Consider the following 14,741-nt stretch of genomic DNA (forward strand, 5'->3'; position numbering starts at 1 on the left):
ATACGTGACGTTAATTGTAAACCTGAGGAACAATGTGTACAAGTAGGTAGCAGCCACTGAGCTGACAAACTGATTGTGCAAGTAAAATTCTCTTCTGTTTTGCTGCCAAAAGGGAAGTCCATGTTACAAGTGCAAGCATTTAAGAGTCAGAATTCTGTTAACTTTACCACAGTATTATAGACTGACTTTCATCTGGACTCTTCATTACAAAAGCTTTTACTTTACAGATCTGAGTGCTGAGTCAAATCCTCCATCTCACAGGAAGAACTTTTTAAGGTAAGGATTTAAGTACCTTTTTTGTACTTTGAGCTGCACTTCCCATCTTTATTTGACATTTTTGGTTTTTTCATGGACAAATGTTTTGTGTACCACAGATATTATGAATGGAAACAGACCAATTTAGACCCAAAAGATTTTGGCAATGAAGTTACTATGCAAAGGAAATGACTTGTTGACTGAAGAATGCTATTACGAATGTAGAAACTTGTTATTCTGGCATCTTTGTTCATGTAAGCAAGAGCTTATACAGACCTAAATGGATGAGAGAGGTAAAAGTGTGTGTGGGGAATGTTTTATGGGTGACTCCTAAAGGGTCTGTTAAAGGTGACCAAATAATCATATACCTTTCTTAAACTGTTCAGTGTAATAGCCAAAATTGCTGAAGAGGTCTGTACCACTACAGCAAACTGTACATAAATTACATTTTAAAAGACATTTCTCCTGGAATTTGTGTTCCTTTTTCAATGTTCCACACTGCTATGGAGGTCATTGTGTTTGGCTGATGGGAAACAGTGTGGTGATCAATCAGCCTCTGAAGAAAGGGGTTATGCTAGGAAAAACAAACTGACTCAAAGCTTTGCTGCAAAGACAGAATTAAAAGAATACAATTTGAATTCCAGCAAAATCCTGACTTTTTGACAAGCTGGGTAAATGAGATTCTTATAGGTACAGTGTCTGGTAAATCATTAAAGAATGGAAGCTGCAGACTGTCTTGTAAGTGCTCCCTTACCATTTCAGGAACAGGCTGAAACAGAATTCCTGGAGCATGTCAGGGCAGACTGGCAGCTTGCTGGAATTCAGACAGGATGCACAGAGTATTTTAGTACCTGAAAGCTACCTACTTGCTTTAAAGCACATGCAATACTTCTGTCCTTGGGCTAGAGTTCTGTTGCCACTCCATAATTTTACCCTCTGGGCACAGCAATCTCTGAAACAAAAATAAAGTATACCTGATGAAAGCAGGATTAGTTTGTACTGTTTTTATAGGGATTTACAACCATAGAAACACATGTTCCAAGAGGAACATTTACAGGTTGATTTTAAAAAATCACACAACACAGTTCACAATAACAAGGAGGCTTTATAAGGCTTGCATTTAAGTAGATTGCCAGTCTATCACCAAATAATTTTTAGGAATTTCTCTTAGATTTTTATATTATTATGTATAGAAAAGAGCTGAGTGTCTCAATGTTAAGGACTATGTGTTGATTTGGTTTTTCACTTTAAGAAATGAAATATCAAAACCCAAAGAAACACACCATTTAATCTTTGCTTAATAGGTAGATTGTTACACAGAAAGCCAGTCACTCCAAAATTAGTTAACCACTCCTTTCTGCACCAAAATACAGTTTGCAGACAAGATGATATCTGTCCTTCATGCAATCTACTGATGTATTTGCCCCCAAGGTTTATAGGAATGGCTACAAACAGATAAGCAGTAAGTTGAGTCATTCTAACCTTACCAACATTACTTCCCAATTGTGCAAATTCAGAGGAATTCATGCTTGTGCAGCTGCTCCCAGTGAGAACAACATGTACAGGAGCACTACAGAGGATATTGCTTGTTCTTCCCTGTTCTCTGTTCCTCAGAAATGCAGCTGAAGCAGCAGCCAACCCATGAACATACATGCTTAGGACTACTGCTACTTTTTAAAATGAAGTATTGTATTTAAAAAAAAAAATTGAGCTATTTTTTTCTATCTAGGTTCTAAATTTAAAAAAATGTGAAAAAAATATCAATTTGGAGCTGGCCTTGCTGTTCCTGTCAAAAACTTCTGCCATCACATATGTAAACAGAAAAACTATTGAGGTCAAGGTCCTCACTGAAGTCTAGTGTTTGCTCTAATGAATTTCCCAAATGGTTTCACACTAAATTAGGGCACCATATATAAAATGTTTTGATTCCTTTAAAGGAAACTGTAAGACTCAAGAGATCCTGGTGAGAAGAGTACAGAGATGCTGAAAGAAGACCATTTTTAGCCATATTTTTAGCCATAATGTATCCTAATCTCATGGGCTCTTTGTAGTATGGCTGGCCTGTTGTGGCTACTGTTAGCTGGGGCTAGGCACTTTAGACTGGATCTTGTGAAAAATTAAACATTTCATTTCTACAGCAATTAATTTTCTTTCTTGTGAATGTCTCTAGGCAGCATAGAGACATATTTCACTATGTGCTAACTATTAAATCTTTTTTTGCAATGGCTGTTCAAAGTTTCCTCTGAAGTCTAGTTTGAGGTATTTTGTTTTCTATGGTGATCTACTGATTGTTCTGCCAATAAGACACGTAACTGTTGGCACCAGCATTAAATTTAGAGTTCCACATCTTTCCCTAGATTTATTGTAGTATATATCAGAAATCTCTCTGTCAATACTGCTTTCCTTTCTTAAAATGTATATCCTTCAGTCAGGAATTCCTGGTCCAACACTGCATCCTATTTTTGATCTAATACTTTAAGGCTGTGTTCCAGGTAGGGCTTTTCAGTTTTGTGATAAACTGGACAGGAAGACAGCACTGAAACGACATTCTCCTTTGCCTTTGTGTAGTGTGTGACCCACCCAATGGAACTGCCTGTGAGTGCTGATTTGACCCAAGATAGTAAATAACCAGGTGCCCACTTGGAGGAAAGAATCAGGGAAAAGAGAAAACCAGAACATGTGTGCTGTCATTGCTCTGGTGTCTTGAAGCCTAAGCAGAGTGTTACTGTCAGGAATTACCTCTGGAAAGCAAAGTAGCTCTAAGCTCTGCACACATCTGAGCAGGTAATGAAGCTGATGGTTTTGCAAAATACAAAAGTTATGTCTGCAAGCAGGTACATGTTTCTGTGTCACACATGGAATAGGCCCTAAACCAATTATTTAATTATGTAATGCAAGTATTTGTTCAGTGCTTGCAAGCTGCTGCTCATTTTTCTGCACAATGACTCTAAGTGAGAAGTCATATTTGGGTACATGAGGGGGAAAAAACTGATTGCAGGTTCTTTGTTCAGAGAACCTCTCAGACTGTGTCTCCACATTCCTCCTGCTCCTTCCCCCGAAGACCCAGTATTATGGTTGGAGATGCAATAAAGGGTTTTTGGTTTTCCTATAAAAATACAGAAATTTGTTATTTTTTGACAACCTTTTAAACAGATTTGCAGACAATTTTTAAATCTGGTTTCCTATATAAGACAAAGGAAGGAATGGAACCAGCTTGAACAAAAACCATCAAAAACCAAAACAATTCATGTGTTTGGTAGCAGCCCCTTCTCTTAAAATGCTGCCTTTTATTCACAGCCATCCTTCAGTTCCCCCTACTGGAAATTCCCCCTTGGAGTGCACTTACTTGGAGATATCAGTAAGCCTTTGTGTCATCAAATGTATATGACTGACTGCTATGTTGGTTTTGTTTTCTTTTAAAACACAAGAGTCAGTTTAAAAAGGTCTGGAGTGAACAAAATCCATTACTCTCAATGGGCAGAATTCATGTGGGAGTGCAGTGTGCAAAAAGGGGCACACTAAAACTTCACCAGCCTGAGATGAAACTCAGGTAACTTTTCTGGGAAAATGCTTGCTCCCAAATGGCCAGGTTTGTGTACAAATTTTGTTTTCTGTTGTTTTGATTCCAACTGTACAGTCTGTGAAGACAAACAGGATTGTATTTAGGAAATAGCTGATTTCATCAGTCACTTCTCCTAATATAAATAAACAACGCACAAGGCTCCAGATATTGATTTATTACTTAGATTAGAAGTGCTAAGATTATGCAATCCTTTTGCTGATATCAGGAATGAGGTGAGAAGCTCTTTACTCTTTGCAAGCTTGCACTGAATCCTGGGTGAAAACCAGAGGCTTTGGCTTCAGCCTCTCCTCAAGATCCCCTTCTCTTCTTTTGACCTCTGTGTTAAGGCTGAAAATCAGCATCAGTGCAGAGTGACTTCACTGTCTGGGAAGTGCTGTTACACTCATCACATCCCACAGAGATCTTCAGTGAGTGTTTCTTACTGGAAAGATACAAAGGAGTTGCAACACGAGAGACAAGGAAAATCCTTTCAGTCAGATTTGATTTTGAGGATACTTAGACATTTTGTTACATAAAGATAATTTTAATTTTTGTTTAAATACTCCTCTAAAAGTTTGCAAAGACATTTTACACATCTTGTAGTGAATGTCAGCTTCCTGACCATAGGCTTCCTTGTCTTATCTTCCTGTTTTAAAGCCTTTGGAAGTATCACACATCCTCAGGGAATTACTAGTTGACCACAGCTTATTTATAAAGAGCAAGTAAATCTGTTTCTGCTTTGTTTTTGAAACAGAATGTTTGGTGTCTTTCAAAGAACTGGTTTAAATGAAAATGTATCTTATGACAAACAAAAGAGCATATTCTATATCAGTAAATCCTATGAAAATCAGGCAGGTATTTGCATACCTGTAGCTGCAGGAAAGAGCATGGTGCTCTTTCTAAAACCTCCACAAAACAAGGTGTATTTGACTCTTCACCCTGTCTGTAGTAAGTATAATTTCAGGACTCATTATTCTAATAACAAATGAGAGGTTATATTTTTTCCTTAATTGTAATTAACCAAAATTTGTTTTCAATTTTGCTGAAATTATTACTTTGACCTAGATGTTCATCCTTCTGAAACAGACAAAGGATTTTGTTGAGCTTCCCCAAGAACACCACTGATGCCTGGATGTCAGTCAGTGGTGCCTGGCCTGGGGACATGAGTGGACAAACCCTGCAGACATTGGGGCTACCCAAAGAACTTCTTGCTGTGGCACACAGGGCCAGCTTGTCCAGGGCCAAGAAGAGGTTGATGAGGTGGTTCCATTGCTTGGTGAGATCTCCAGCAGGGAGGGCATAAAAGGAGAGGACAGGAGAGGGAAGAGTTACACTCAGCAGAAGTGCACAACCTGAAGCACCTGGAATCCAGCTGGCAGCAAGGACATGCAGGCTGCAGTAGAGAGAAGGAAACTCTGACCTGTTGGAGGTACTATGAAACTGCACCTGGAAAATGTGAGGCTTGTCAGCCTAGAAGAGAGATGAGTATGGTAGTAGTGCAAGGAATCTGTGTTAGAAATCTGTAAAACAAGGAGTGGCATGGAGAGAGGTAAGAGAGAATGGTTAACTAATGCAAAAGTCAGGGGACATCATATGGAAATACCAGACAGAAGGCAAGGAACATACAGAAGTGATTTCTGTACCCAGCATGAAGTTAGACTGTGGAATGACATCAAGCTGTAGATGCTGGAAGCTCAGAAGGCTAAGAAAGCAACTGGATTTCTTTTCCATTGTCTAGCAAGATCAGATACAGGCTACTTCTAGCTAAAGGTCTCAAAGTTGCAGAAGTCCTCATCTTTCCAGGAGATGGCCAGCCACTGTTGAGAACAGCATTGTGTGTTCTACCTCAGGCATTGCTCTCATCCACTGTGGTCATTCCAGTGCTTTAGCTGGCTTGGGCACAAGACATGCTTCCTTACCCACCAGCAGGATACATCAAGGTAAATCTGTACCCACTTAATTCAAAATCTAATACTGTAAGAAATACAAAATAGCTGGAATAAATTACAAGTAGATTTTCTTGCCTATTTACTGTTCATGACAAAGATTTAGAAAAGAAGCTGTGTCAGTGTTCTAGTTGGAAAAAAATTTGTGGCAAGTTGGTTTGCCCAACCTTTTCTAAGTATTTAGGGAAACTAGATCAAAAAAGTAATCTGCATGAAACAGATATGCCTTTGGGCATCTTGTGCAATTCAGGTTCTCTTATTAGTGATGATGTGACATTAGAAAAACAATGGGTTTGAAACAAACTAGAACAAAGTGAGAGTATAACAGACTGCCCCAAGTGTCATATAGTCCAAACAGAGCAAAACCCACACAGTGATTCGGCTCAGCCTCTATCCAAGGAAGTGATGTGCTTTTTGCTTCTTTGGGAATTATGAAATATAACATCCACATTGCATGTGCAGTTGTTGCCAGAACCTTTTAGCCTCCTGCAAGGTGCTGTCTTTTATGGAAGCAAACCTGTTACCAAATATAGCATTGGCTATGTAATATATGCCATTTTTGTTTTTTCACACTCTGTCCCACTCCATATGGGGCGGGGGAGGATCCTGCTGGACTTCTGTTCCACAGAGATGGAGCACCAAATGTTTCCTCTTCCCCTACACACTATTAAGAAGTGGCATTGTCAAAAGCAAGTTATTTTGTGCCAGTTCTCTTCCGAAGAAGCCTCAGACTCCAAAACAGCTAAAACCATCTGGCAAACTCTTGCATGAATCATGGGGATATTTGTAGCCTCTGGCTTTTTGAACCACGCTGTGAGTAATCCCAGTCGCTCTCGTCAGCACTGCTGCTGAAACCCGTTCCTTGTGTTCTGAATAAAAACGAAAGGGGCCTCCGACTGGGCCTGGTGGTCTCCAGATTGTCAGGAGCCAAAACTGGGGTACAAACATCTGAGCTGTCTGTTCCAGCCTGTAAGATCCGGACTGGCGGTCTTGCTGCTTCCAGCGGGAGCCTGCCCGGGGGTCGGGGCTGGGGTTCCGGCAGCGCCTTTTGCCGTGTGCCCGTGGCTCGGCCTGGCCCGCGGCCTGTGACAAGCCCCGCAGAAGGGCCGCGCTAACCGAGCTCTGCCCGAAGCCCGGGGTCCCGTGTCACCCCCCCACGAGCCTGCGAATCCCGGGGTCACCTCGGGACGCGGCGGCATCACTGACCGTGCCCCTGGGCTCGGGTCCGCGGACGCCTCCGCCCCTTCCCCAGCGCGTCACGGTGGCGAGGGGAGGGAGGGAGGATTGGGCGGCCTTGGCGGCGGCGGCGCGGGGCTCGCTCCTCCCCCGCGCCCTCAGCCATTTTAGCAGCCGGTACCGCCGCCCGTAGCGCTGTGATCTCCGCCGGCAGCGCCGGGACCGGGCACGGTGAGTGAGGACTCTGTGCAGCGGGGATGGAATGGAGTGGGATGAGATGGCATAGAAGAGAATGGGGTGAGATGGGACGAGGCAGAGCTGGTTCCCCTCCTTTGCTGCCATTCGGCAGCATCTGGGGAGCGGCGAGGGGCGGGAGGGTCGCCCCGCTCACGAAGAGGGGCTGCGGGGCTGGCGCTGCCCCCGGCCCGGGGACCGGCGGGGCTCCCGTCGGGGCGGAGGCGGCCGGGTCATCCGGGGAAGGAGCGGGGTTACCCGGGGTCAGATCCGTCCCCGCGGCCGTGGCTCGGGGGCCCGGGCCGAGAGGATGCGCCGGGGCTCGGGGCTCTGGTGCGGGCGGGCAGGAGCAGCCTCGGCCGCTGTCCGGAGCAGGTGGCGGCGCGGAAAGGCCTCCTGGAAGTGCCGAGGAGGGGTCGGGAGGGCGGCCCTCCGTGAAGCCGGGCGGGAAGCGTCCCTGCCCGCCCCAGCACTGCCCCGGGCCGGGGCTCCTCTCCGGGTCTTTTCCGCACCTCTGGGGCAGCTCTGGCGCATCTCGCCGCTCCCCGTCACGCCCGCAGCCCGCGGGGCCGAGCGCGGTCGCTCCCGCCGGCAGCCGGACCCTCCGCCCGCCCCTTCCCGGCTCCGCGCCGGGCCCGAGCTCATCCCCGGCCTCTGCCTGGGCCCTGCCCGGTGCTTCGGCCGTGCTCTGGCCTCCCCCGGAGCCCCCCGGCCCGTGCAGCCCCCCGCCCCCCGCCTGGATGCAGGGGAGGAGGCTGGGCTCGGGAGATGGGCTGATGCCGATGAGGAGAGGTGATTCACCGCTCAGCGCATGCTTCTCTGCTCCACGTCACAAAAACACCTGTTCAAGGAAAGCAAGAAACTGGCTGAATATTTTAGATTTTGCTTTTTGGTGTTCTAGAACATCCCCTTTGTGGATTTCTGAAACTTACTTGGAAAGCAAGTGCATATGCAGTACCTAGATCCCCTGGCCTCTCCTGATCCAGTGCTGCTGTTTGCCCAGTCCCGTAATGAAATAATTGTAGCATATGCCTTTATAGCATATCATATTTGGGAAAAACTGAATATGAAACATTTATGTTAGGAAAAAAAGGAGTGATAGTACAAAACGTTTTAGTGAGGATGTTCAGTAAATATAGATGCAGGTTACAGAGGGCATTGGTGTTGAGGAATGTTTTATAGCAAGTAAACGGACAGTTGAAGTCCCTGATTATGGTCAAAGATAATAATGTTGGTCCTTGCTTGCATCCTCTGTTGGTCCTCTTTGCATCTTGGATTGTTGCAGAAAATAAGAATATGATGTGTGTTGTCATTTACTATTATAGACAAACTTGCAGTTGTAGCCTTGCCAATTTCAAGGGCAAAAATGAGCAAATAATTGTGCAGCTAGGCCTTAGAAACATACATTGTTTTTTCTATAAGTTCTGCTTTTTGAATCTTTGGAATTTGTCATCTCAGACTACTGCAATGACTGAAGACATGGATTTTTCTTTTTTCCTAAGATATGTTTAAGATTTTAATGTCTTCAGTCTTTTCACCCAATTAAAAGACAGGTAGCAAAGTTCTGCAGTCTCTGACAAGATGACAGGTTTCATTTTTATTTCTTCTGCTCTTTGTGCATGGATACAAAGTTTGAATTTTAATACAATTCTACAGAAGCCTTAAATATTTCCTCATAAAAGTTATTTTGGAAACTATTTAATGCATATTTAACATAGCTCTCAGTTCTTTGTACTTACCAATTCCCCCTTCATTGTTGTCTTAAATTACAGAATTGTATAAGTTTGAAAGAGACAATTTCCCCCTGGACCCTGCTGTGGTGGGGGGGGTTTCAGGAGGTGTTCATTATTTAGGTGTTTGCATTTCATGCACAGTTAGCTCATGTGTTACCTTTAATGCCCTCTGGAACATGCACTGCCAGTGGTGGCTGCTATTGAATAATCCAACAGCAGCAGCTATAAACTTTCAGCATAATAAATTAGCAGAGTTCAGCAGATGACACCTTCTCCTTCTCTAATGCAAGGGTAATGCTTCAGCTCTTCTGTAAAAATAGAGAAACCACTTCCTAACAAACTACTAAGGCAAGGCTTTGCATACAGTTATATGCCAGGTGACGTTATGATATCTATCTAGTAAAATAGGTGCAGCCTATTACACTGTTGTAAATGAAGTTAGTACTCAAATTAAATTCCAAATGGTAGCCTGAGCCAAGTAAACATGCAAAATATATTGAAGTTAATGATAAATAGAGTTAGGCAGTTCACATGAGAAATGAATGAGTGCTCTTTTTTAAGAACCCTTCTGAATAAGGCATTGCTTAAACTAAAAAAGAGTTGGAGTTAATGATTAAGGGAAATTTTGTAGTATACTCAATAAGCTTGTGGTTACTGTGCTTCAGGACATTTGTTTTTGCAGGAGAGAAGGAAGTTGAATGGAAGGAGGAAAACAATTTTGTGAGAAACAGAATTTATGGTTTCTTTCTTTTTGTTCATAGATTGGATTGTTATTTAGATGGTGCAACATCTTCAGCCTTTTTTGTGGAAGGCTTATCTCAAAAGTTGTCGACACTGTTTAATTTTACTGCCTTCTGGGGCAGCTGCAGAGTGACTGCTTTGGTGTTCATTGTTGTTGCAAAGTCTCCTCCTCTCCTCCCTGTAACTGGGATTACTGCCCTTCCCATTTCCATTTGGAATGGACGAGCTGTATGGAAGGGAGGGCTTAAGAAAGTTTCTCCTCTGCTGGCAGAGCTATGTTTACAGTGGGTAGGGATTATTATTGGTTTTTTGGTTGAATGTGGGGGAGGGAGTTAGGATTGCCTATAATCTGCTGACACTCCTAGAAGCTGTCTGTTTCTTCTAAATGTTGAACTGTAGGTAGGCACACGCAAACAACTCTGAGTGCAGCACTGCTTATTCCTTCTGTGGCCACTCTCTCAGGGTGACCTGTGTGGCACTGAAGGTAAGGCACACACTCAGGTGGTGGGACAGGTTTCTCCTACACCTGTGGAGCCTGGCAGCACCAAGGCCCTTTGTCAGACTGCTCTGTGCATGGGAGGACCTTGCCTTAGTCCTGGACGTGCTGGAGCTGTGAGTTGGTTTTGCTTGTTTTATATGGACATGACCTAAAAGACACTGTTTGGAAAAAGATTTGGCCAGTGGCCAGCTTTGCCTAGGAGCTGTGGTTTCAGTTTCCTTCACTGCAGAAAGCATCTAGTGAGATCTGCCCTGGTGTCAACAGAAATGGTTGGGCAGAAGGTAAATAAACCACAGCACTCTGCTGTGCCTGCCCCACTTCTTATCAGGGCTATCAGTTCCTGCCTAGCACTGCCTATGAAGTGCACTCCTAATCAAGATACAGCTTCCATTGTGTGCCAGCTGTTCATAACATTATTTACCTGACCAAGTGTGTGAGACAGAGGTTAGGAATGAGTGGTGGGGGTGGAAATTCTTCGTGCTGTTGTTGTTGCCCTAGATAGGGAGCCTGTCTCCTCTGCAGGTTCCTGTGCTGCCACAGACCAGAGTAGCTTCTGGGTCAGGACTGACCTGGGGCTGGCATCAACTTCTTTTTTACTGTGAGGATGGTGAGATGCTGGCACAGGTTGCCCAGGAGGGCTGTGGATGCCCCAACCCTGGCAATGTCCAAAGCCAGGTTGGATGAGGCCTTGAGCCTACAGAGCTTTGTTACATGGCGTGTGTGAGTGTGAGGCCTGATGGTACAATTGTCTGGAGAGTTATTTATGATGATCCTAAATATAGCAGAAAATTCAAAGGCACATTGAACAAATTTTTAGTAAGGAAATAAATAGCACAGGCAGTGTTGGGAAATGGAGGACCAGTGCAAGCAAGGAAAGATGACTGTGGGCATGGGACTGGGAGGAGTGGGAAGTGTTTTCCTTCAGCCAATATGTTGCCAGATTGTCAGTTTGTATAATGGATGAATTTTAAAGTTTGAGTGCATGAGTTGCTTAGGATGGATGTGAGGTTGGAGCAAAGGCTGCTGCTTCAGAAAGTCAGTGTGCAGTTTATTTGCTTTACATTTGGAGTAACAGCTGTGTAATGTGAAGGATGTGAGGAATTGTTTTCCTTTTTTTTTTTTTTGATTCAGATAGAACTAAGCACTTGGACTTGCCCCTGAAATCAAAGGGTACTTTTAACCTCAGTAAAGTGGTTTTAAGGAATCCTAGATACTGAGAAATTATTTAAAAAAATACATTTTTGCATGGGTTTTGTAGTACAGTTAATACTAAATCAAGGGCTGTTGTACATCTGGGAGTTCACCAGGTTTCAAGGTGAGATATCTTTATCTCCAAGGTAGAGATAAAGTGATCTACCAATTATCCCAGAATTAAGAGTCTTGGATTTAAAGTGATCCAAAGTAGAACCTTAGTTATCACTTTAAATCCGAGACTCTTAAATCTGTTATACTTGAATACCACTGTTGTTCCTTGAGGACAAAAACTAATGTACTAGGATTTGTAGGATTTCCTTCCATGTATATTGATGTGACTATTGATTCCTTATAATGCATTACTCCTTCATCAGTAGGGCATCTTTTTTTAAAAACATACTTGTAACTTTCCTTTTAGGTGAACCAGTTTATATCTCTTTTAAAGGTCTTATTATAAACTCATTGGTTTGGCAATGACAGCTTTAAAAGTCAAACCTCAGAGCAGAAGACCTGTATACATATCTGTTTTACTTGGAGCTGTAATGATACTGCAGCTCATTGCATGATTTTTGCTCATCACTTTTGTTAGTGTACAGGGAAAGTGCCCTTATTTCCCAACCCTGATGTTTTATAGCATAGGTGTTTACTGGCAGTTAGAATATTAATATGTGTATCAATTGAAAAAATAATCTAGGTGTGCTTGAAAGACTGTGAAATTAGAAACAAGTTAACATTGCAAGGACACACTTAAAATAGCACATTACATCCCAGTACTTGTTCTCTTACAGCTTGTACTAATTAAGAGATGTTTAAATTACCATGGTGCTATTCTGTTCTAACTCCCCTTACTACAAAAAATAAGATTGTAAGTGAGCAATACCCAGACAGTTACAGAAATGCTTGTTTTAAGGTAATTAAAAAAAAATTAAACTTATAATAAATGAATGCTTTATTTTTAAAATGTATGTTAATGACACATTTACCCTATCAACATGGAAAAGTTTTGACATTAAGCTAATGGTTATGTTTGGCAAAAGTGCTCTTAGATTTGTACAGCAGACCTGGTTTTTGTTTTGGTTTCTTTTTAGCTATATTACAGGACACTGCAACCTATTTTAAAGGGAAGGTGGTATTAGTACAATCTCTGATCTTTGTTCCACTTGGCAATGTGCTTCACCCAGCTGCACAACATTTTAATTTAAGTTGTGCTTAGTAAGCGTGACATATTCTACGAGACAGAGAAGTAGACTGAAGTAACATGAAAGGATGGTGCTTTTTAAAATTGTTTTTGGCACATTATAAGCTACAAGAGGTGCATCCTGCACCCCACCTTCACTGAGATTTTCCTCTGTACATGCAGTGGCTCAGTTTCAGTGGTTCAGTATCCAGTTTATACAGCTGCTAGTTTGGGTTTTTGCTGTGTAACTTTAGAGAAGTAACTGGAGTGCCAGTAGTGCCTTTACTAAGGTCCTTACTGCCTGCTGCATGGCTGTGGGTGCAAGACTGGGCCCTGGTGCTGTCAGCAGTGCCCACTACACACCCACATGTGGATTGACTTCACTGGGCTTGGGCTTATTGGGGACTGAGAGCTTGAACCCTTTCATTTCTGTGCTGAAATTTTTGGCCTTCAAACATCGCGACTAAAAAAAGTCAGAGCATCCACATGCTGCTGCTTATTTCCTCAAGTATTTCCTCCCATCCCCAAATAGTTTTGTTTTCAGCCATGTCTCTGCTCACCTTGGCACTGCTGTAATTTATACATCCTTTGTATCCACCTACTCAGCTCATTGGCAGAGTAGCCCCTAAAATTGCTGTGTAACTGCCCTTCCTGGTAAGTCACCCCTAGGCTTTTTTAAGGGCCTTATTGCAGAAGTCCTGCTCACAGAAAAAAAACAAACATTGGCATAGAGAGGAACTGAAAAAGTTATAATACAGAACATGTAATACCACAAAGAGAAAATTCTCTTCTGTGTTGGTAGTTTATAAGCATATTTATTTGGTATTTCCCAGTTCAGGTTCTGGGAAAAGAAATATAAAGCAAATAACTGATTTCTTCTGAACACCTGTGTGCCTAAGGCACTTCTTTTAAAGCTGCCAGAAAATCTTTGTCATGTACCACGGTAAGAACAGCCCTAACACTTGTGTTAAATTTGCTTTAACAGTCTCCTCATGCAAGTAAATTCTCACTGTCCCTCAGTTGCACAGATGCTTTTACAGACATCAGTACAGCAGTGTTTCTATCTGATAGCTTTTCCTGTGATTGTTTTTCAGCCTGTCCATCTCCTGCTGTGGCACCTGAAGGCCCCCAGCTGCAAACTGTGTGAGTCTGCCCAGTGCAGGCAGCTCTCACCACGAGCCTGCTGTAGGCTCTGGAGGAGCCTGGTGTCCTTCCTTCCCCCATCTCTGTGTTCTCCACAGCACCACTGGGCACACCAGTTGATTCTAGTGCTTGAATTTTTTATAGGAGGTGCTCTGCTGTAACATAAGAGCTGTCCTTTGTGGTTCAGGGGAAAATGTACTGATTAGCTTGAAAAAATCAAATCTCCTCCTGGTCTTTAAAGCTGAAGGTGTGCTGTACTTTTGGAGATTGAGCAGGTGAGCTGCCCCTTCTACATCGAACTTGCTCAGCTCCATTACAAGCCTCCTGTACCACAGTGTTTGCTAAAATAAGAACTTTCTCAAATATGTTTTTGTGTTCATATAGTGATTGCTTATCTGGCAACAAGTCTTGATTGGAAATGTTACAATTTACAAAACAGTAATTTATTTATTAGGTCTGTTTCTGTGCACTTGAACTGTATACTAAGAAGGATGTGGTTAGAGAAACAGAAGATTGTAAATAATGATTACTGTCAGTTCCTCAAATGCAGGGAAATATGGAGAGCACTCACTACTATCAAGTTGGGCAGGTACTACAGAGTGTTTGCTCTAATTTCACCCTGTGTTGTAGTTCACCATTTTATTGCACATATTCATGGCAGGTAGCACATGCAGCAGACACAATCTTTGCATGTTTAAATGTGCACTGACACCAGTGTCCTGTTGGGTAGGTAGGGCTGAAGGAAGCTGGTAAGGCCACAAGGAGTCTGTGTTGTCCTTGCTGGTAAGAGGGTGCAAGTGTCTGTCTGAAAAAAAAAAGGCAAATTGATATAACTGGTTGGATTTACTGAAACACTTCACCTTGTCTAAGTGATCCATTGGGTACTTTGTTGTTTCCTCCCCAGCAGCATACATGCAATAGTTCTGGAAAAGATCAAATTAAATTCAGTTTATCTAAAGCACATGATAAGTAGAATACACATTGAGTCATTCTCCCATTTGTTTTGGTAGCTAGAGAAGCTGAGCAGCCTATGAAATGTCACTATTTCAAACATGCCAGTTCAGTCTGAGGAGCTGGACAC

The 14,741-nt window shown here is 42.8% G+C and overlaps 1 protein-coding gene across 2 annotated transcripts in view; it reads left to right on the forward strand.

The window, feature by feature from the left end:
* Nucleotides 1–7,065: 7,065 nt before the first annotated feature.
* The window catches only part of ACSL4 (acyl-CoA synthetase long chain family member 4), a 37,219-nt gene continuing 29,543 nt past the window's right edge, over nucleotides 7,066–14,741 (forward strand). Inside the window, exon 1 of one of the 2 annotated variants that reach the window (XM_036401876.2) lies at nucleotides 7,066–7,170. The gene's annotated coding sequence lies outside the window, so the exon portion shown is untranslated. The remainder of the gene's footprint in view (nucleotides 7,171–14,741) is intronic. The other variant, XM_036401878.2, reaches the window with a different exon arrangement.

Source organism: Molothrus ater, chromosome 14 (assembly GCF_012460135.2).
Source record: "Molothrus ater isolate BHLD 08-10-18 breed brown headed cowbird chromosome 14, BPBGC_Mater_1.1, whole genome shotgun sequence".
In the NCBI taxonomy this organism is placed as follows: Eukaryota; Metazoa; Chordata; class Aves; order Passeriformes; family Icteridae; genus Molothrus; species Molothrus ater.